This window comes from Dreissena polymorpha, chromosome 4, assembly GCF_020536995.1.
Source record: "Dreissena polymorpha isolate Duluth1 chromosome 4, UMN_Dpol_1.0, whole genome shotgun sequence".
NCBI lineage: Eukaryota > Metazoa > Mollusca > Bivalvia > Myida > Dreissenidae > Dreissena > Dreissena polymorpha.
The window spans coordinates 6,710,220-6,717,452 of NC_068358.1; positions in this window are offsets into that span (position 1 = coordinate 6,710,220).

Below are 7,233 nucleotides of genomic sequence, written 5' to 3' on the forward strand. Positions count from 1 at the left end.
GAACAACATGCCACATCAACGAAGGGAAGTAATAATCAGTTACACATCAATAAATACAGTACTAAAGCAATAAACTATTACTTTTTGTGATTATTTGCACACTCGCTTTGTTTTATTCAGAAAGTTTAACTTGCAAACTTTGGGGAATGGGGCTATTAGCGTATACATATTGGCACATTTATTTACATAGCGATACAAATCAATCAGTTAAGACTTTGTTTCGCTTATTTTGATGTTTTTTTAACATTGTCCAGGACTGAAACAACAATTTTATAAAGCTTATCATTCGTTGTTAAAATCTTTTTGTGCTTGGGTTATCAGCATTTAATTATAATAATGTTTTCGTCATCAACAATACACCACCACCGTTTTAGGCGAGTTTGAATAAAGAAAGCATTAACAAAAAATCTAATTGAATTAAAAATACAACAAGCAAATACTTATTTAAAAAAATCGTTAAATATAGTATTTATGTTTTTTTCGTGCACGGTACGGTACAGCTGTAAGAAACTACTTTTTTGTATATAGCATACGTTTATTTTGCTAATAAAGTCAATATTAAAAATTCTTTGAAAGTATTGAGCAATCTGCAGCTATCAATCAAAGCAGCTGATAAATTCGCAATCAAACAGTCTGATATCGATTTTCGACACACCCCTTACATATGTAAATCGCCTAATCGCCGCGATTTTGTCCGACAAAAACACAGTCCCTATTTTAACCCTATTTAAGAAACGTTTCATTACAGATTTTGACGTTCATGAAACAAAAGATAAATAATTGTTAAAACTTACCAATCGTCCATTTATGTTGTAAGTTGTTACGTATAATTTGAGGGTGTCGACAAAAGTTAAACACGAACTAACAAGCAATTCGACGTTTTGCGTCTATACTAGCTCTTTCCAAGGCAGGAATTAAAAGCGTACTTGTTTTGTATGTTTACATTTCATCTCCCCTGAGCACAACGTGCTCAAAGGTGAGCTTTTGTGATTACCTTTAGTCCGTCGTGCGGTGTGCGTCGTACGTCGTCAACATTTGCTTTGTTAACACTCTTGAGGCAACATTTATTGTCCGATCTTCATGAAACTTGGTCAGAACATTTGTCCCAATGTTATTTTGGGCGAGTTCAAAAATTGTTCCGGTTGGTTGAAAAACGACTGACAATGTGCGGGGCATTTTCCTTTATATGGCTATATAAAAACTTTGTTAACACTCTAGAGGCCACAATTTTGTCCGAATTTCATGAAACTTGGTCAGAACATTTGTCCCAATAATATCTTGGACGAGTTTGGAAATGGTTCCGGTTGGTCGAAAAACATGGCCGCCAGTGGGCGGGCATTTTTCTTTTATGGCTATAGCAAAACCTTGTTAACAAAGTAGAGCCCACATTTATTGTCCGATCTTCATGAAACTTGGTAAGAACTTTTGTCCTTATGATATATTGGACGAGATCGAAAACGGTTACAGTTGGTTGAAAACCATGGCCGCCAGAGGGCGGGGCATTTTTCCTTATAAGTCTATAATAAAACCATGTTAACACCCTAGAGGCCACATTTATTGTGAGATCTTCATGAAACTTTGTCAGAACATGTGTCTCAATGATATATATAATATAATGCCCAAATATCTTGGAGAAGTTCTAAAATGGTTTTAGTTGGTTGAGGAACATTGGCATCAGGGGGCGGGGCATTTTTCATAATATGGCTAAAGTAAAACTTTGTTAACATGAAACTTGTTAGAGCATTCATCCCAATAATGTCTTAGACAAGTTCGAAAATCGTTCCAGTTGGGTGAAAATCATGGCCGCCAGCTTGGACGAGTTTGAAAATGGTTCTGGTTGATTAAAAAAACATGGCCGCCAGGGGGCAGGGCATTTTTCATTATATTGCTATTTTAAAACCTTTTTTTACACTCTAGAGCCCACATTTATTGACAGATCTTCATTAAACTTGGTCAGAACATTTCTCCAAATGATATCTTTGACAAGATCGAACATTCTTACGGTTTTTCCTTATATGGCTATATATGGATATAGTAAAACCTTGTTAACACTCTAGAGGCCACAACGTATTCAGCTCAACAAAACGTGTTTTAACAGGTAGACAACGCACACAGCTCAACACGATGTGTTTTAGCTGGTCGATAATGTATCAAGCTCGAAAAGACGTGTTTAAGCTGCTTGGCAACCTATTCAGCTCAACAAGACGTGTGTTAGTGGTCGTTAACGTATACAGCTTGACAAGACGTGTTATATACAGCTCAATAAGACGTGTTTAGCTGGTCGTTAACGTATACATCTTAACAAGACGTGTTTTAGCGTGTAGACAACGTCTACAGCTCAACAAGAGCAGGGGCGTCGGAAGCAAATTGACATTGGAGCGGCGGAGGGGGTGGGTATGGGAGGGGGTATCCCCCTCCTGTTGTTTGGGGCCCGGGGGCTTCCCCCGTAAAAATTTCAAATTTTATCATCAACTGGCGCATTCTGGTGCGTTTTTATGCCTGATACCTGACCTTATACACGTCTATTGCAGGCATATTCTGAATGACAAAAGTTGTGACAGACAGACGATTAGGAAGTGATCTCTAGATGTCGCAGTTTGTACTTTGTAGCAGGCGACACAACAATAGGGATCATGTGGGTTGAAATAACGTTCTTCGGGATTTTTTTCCCCAGAAATTCCGTTTTGGAAATTTGAAATTCGTTGGTTGGTTTGGAGTAGACATATTGAAATGACACAAAAAGTGGTAAAACAGATTAAATACGTTTTTTAGAATTATCGATTTACTTTGAGTTATTAACTTATTACAATTAATTCAGGTATCTTGAGGTATCTTTAATTTTGTGATAATTAAGGACTATTGGATATCAGCACATTTGTTTCATGTCATACTTTCCTTTATATTAATAAAAAGAAGAAAAGGCTGAGATCAAACCGACAATTAAAGATTCCCAGGTTTAATTACTCAAGAATAAAGGGATTATCGTTATAGAAGAAACCGATCAATTAACAACATAATTGACACGTACATGACCGCGGGCGACTGATGACAATCAACAATACATGTGTCATAACCGCGAAAGCGTGATTTAAATTGCTTCGTGGTAAAGATATTTTCAAATATACGGGTATTGAAATGAAAAAAGAAAAAGAAAAAGGTCTTTGCCAAAATTTTATTTTTGCCGAAAATATTGGGGCGGCGGTCGCCGCCCCTGCCGCCCCAGCTCCGACGCCCCTGAAGACCTGTGTTAGTTGGTTTACAATGTATCAACAAGACGTGTTTTAGCGTGTAGACAACGTATACAGCTCAACAAGACCTGTGTTAGTTGGTTTACAACGTATATACATGTATATCAACAAGACGTGTTTTAGCTTGTCGTAAACGTATACAGCTTCACATAAGGTATTTTAGCTGGTCGTCAACGTATACAGCTTAACACGACGTGCGGGAACTGATTGACAACCTATGCAGCTCAACATACGCGTATTAGCTGTTCTACAGCGTATATAGCTTAACAAGACGTGTTTGAGCTGTTCTACAGCGTATATAGCTTAACAAGACGTGTTTCAGCTGTTCTACAGCGTATATAGCTTAACAAGACGTGTATAAGCTTGATGACAACGTATGCAGCTCAACATGACGTGTTTTAGCTGTTCTACAGCGTATATAGCTTAACAAGACGTGTTTTAGCTGTTCTACAGCGTATATAGCTTAACAAGACGTGTTTCAGCTGTTCTACGGCGTATATAGCTTAACAAAACGTGTTTAAGCTTGATGACAACGTATACAGCTCAACAAGACGTGTTTTAACTTTTGGTCAAAGCATACAGCTCATCAAGACGTGTTTAAGCTGGTCGTTAACGTAAATAGCTCAACAAAACGTGTTTTAGCTGGTCGTTAACGTATGCAGATCAAAATGACGTGTTTTAGCTGGTTGACCACGTATACATCTAAACACGACGTGTTTAAGTTCGTAGACAACGTATACAGCCCAACAAGACGTGTTTTAACTTGTTGACAACATATACATCTCAACCAGACGTATTTTAGCTGGTCAGCAACGTATACAGATCAACAAGGACTGTTTTAACTCGTGGACAACGCATACAGTTAAAAAGATATGTTTTAGCTTGTTGACAACGTATATAGCGCAACAAAATGTTTTCAAGCTGGTGTCCAATATATACACGCATCAAGAGGTGTTTTAGATGGTTGACAACGCATACAGATCAACATGACATGTCTTAGCTGGATGACAAAGTATGCCGCTAACAAGACGTGTTTTAGCTAGGCGACTACGTATACATATCAACAAGACGTCTTTTAGCTAGATGACAACGTGCACAGCTCAACAAGACGTGTTATAACGGGTCCAATACTTATACAGCTTATCAAAACGTGCTTTAGCTGGTCGACAATGTATATAGCTCAACAAGACGTGTTTTAGCTGGTTTGAAACGTATACAACTCAACAAAACGTGTTTGAGCGGCAGACAACGAATACAGCTCAACAAGACGTGTTTAACTGGTTGGCAACGTAAACTGATCAACAAGATGTGTTTTAGCTTGTGAACAACGTATACAGCTCAATAAGACGTGTTTAAGCTGGTTGACATATTATACAGCTCAACCAGACTTGTTTTAGCGATCGTCCACGTATACAGCTTAACAAGACGTGCTTTAGATGGTTGACAGCGTATACAGCTCAACAAGACGTGTTTAACTGGATGGCAACGTAAACTGATCAACAAGATGTGTTTTAGCTGGTTGACAACGTATACAGCTCAACAAAACATGTTTAAGCTGATTAACATATTATACAGCTCAACAAGACGTGTTTTAGCGGTCGTCCACGTATACAGATTAACAAGACGTGCTTTAGCTGGTTGACAGCGTAAACAGATCAACAAGACGTGTTTTAGCGGGACGATAGCGTAAACAGATCAACAAGATGTGTTTTAGCTGGTTGACAGCGTATACAGATCAACAAGACGTGTTTTAGCTGGACGACAGCGTATACAGATCAACAAGACGTGTTTTAGCTGGTTGACAGCATATAAAGATCAACAAGACGTGTTTTAGCTGGTCGACAGCGTACCGGTATACAGATCAACAAGACGTGTTTTAGCAGGTTGACAGCGTATACAGATCAACAAGACGTGTTTTAGCTGGTTGACAGCGTAAACCGATCAACAAGACGTGCTTCAGCTGGTTGACAGCGTATACAGATCAACAAGACGTGTTTTAGCTGAACGACAGCGTATACAGATCAACAAGACGTGTTTAAGCTGGTCGACATCCTATACAGATAAACAAGACGTGCTTCAGCTGGTTGACAGCGCATACAGATCAACAAGACGTGTTTTAGCTGTACGACAGCGTATACAGATCAACAAGACGTGTTTTAGCTAGTCGAAACCGTATACAGATCAACAAGACGTGTTTTAGCATTACAAGACATGTTTTAACTGATCGACAACGTGTATAGCTGAACAAGACACACGTTAACTGGTTGACAACGTATACAGATTAAAAAGACATGTTATTGCTGGTCGTCACCGTATACAGCTTAACAAAACAACACATACATGTTAAAAACAGGCGTTTAAGTTGGTTTTCAAATTACTTGTATACAGCTCAAAATTAGATGTGTTAATTATTTGACCACTAATAAAGCTTAATTAGAGGCGTTTGAGTTGGTGTACAAAGTATCAGTATGCATCTTATAAGAAGATGTATTTAACAAAATAGTTTTGACAACTTATAAAGCTTATTAAGAGGTGTACAAGTTATTTGAATACGTGCACGGCCTATAAGAGAGCAAATAATTTAAAACTATTAAATTGTTGGTTGCTTATGAATAATGCAATTTACAAATGTTTTGTTTCGACGGTGTTAACGTTTTAATATTTTTTTGTTTTGTTAGAGCCATACAACATGTAATAAGATACAAGTTTATTCTAAATTTTGATAACAACATTTTTAATATTTATAGCCAAAATCATCATTAATTATTTACTGAAGCATTTCTAGTTTTAGTTTTTTTCCCCCGATAATAATGCCTACATACATTGAAGCAATAGGCGTCATGTTTGGTTTTCCTATTTGCTTAAACTAACCATCGTACTTATAAACCCATTATACAATTCCTGATTATTTATTATCATCCAGTCAAAGCCAAATATCGGAAAATGATTGGCAAGCACTTTATGTCATCTAAATGGGATCACTGCCGTTAGAATATTACATAATTATCTAGGGAATAGAATGATAAAATAAAAACCACATGAATAAATAAACACACTAATCTAGTAAAGAGTAGATTGATACTGCTAAATTATTATTATTCGTGATGCATTAACTTTTGTTGTAGACCGATCCCAAATTTAAGGTCCCGAAGAAATATTACCGGTACTCTATATGCTTAAATTGTTTGAGACCATGGAAACGAAAGACATTAAATCGAGCGATATCCAGACACGCACACATCCTGCGTTGATTACGCAAACCAGTAGTGCGTTCAGTTACAGCGAACGTTCGCCAATGATGGTTCGTTTGCGATTCTGTCTTATTGAACGATAAGTTCGGCGCGAACGTTTCAAGATGGCGGCTCCCAGAAAATTGATTGCGATGTTGATGGCGGAAATCGCTAATAACACAGAAAGTACTTATCTAACAGATATTTCAAAAATATCAAAAAAACCTATAATAATTTGATTATAATTATAAGTGGTGTGGATGCGATAGTGTTATTTTTCATTAGCGATCGAAATTTAGTGTAAGAGGTGCATTGAATCAGTTATACAACAAAGCCCTAAAATAGCGCAATACATTACAATCTTCAAATGTAGTTGTAATTTTCTTTTACATTGAATGAATTTTCGTTTCGTTTACATTTAATGAAAATATTAATAAATTTTATCATTCAAATGGAAAAAAACACCTTCATATTTTGCGAATTGAACTGTCTTTGAATGCACATCTATATTGAAAACTCTTTTGTAGTGATAATGAGGGATACAAATCTGGCATTTTATTAAACCGTAATCTATACATTTATTTTACCCAAGTATTTTATATCCGTATTATGATCAAACGCGATTGCTTGTTTTCACGATGATGTTTCGAACACTGCAAAAACGCACGATCTTTACACGTTATTACATCGGAGTTTACATTTGCAGGTACCCGTTAAATACGATAATTGTGTAGCAGTAAATTTCTACAATATTT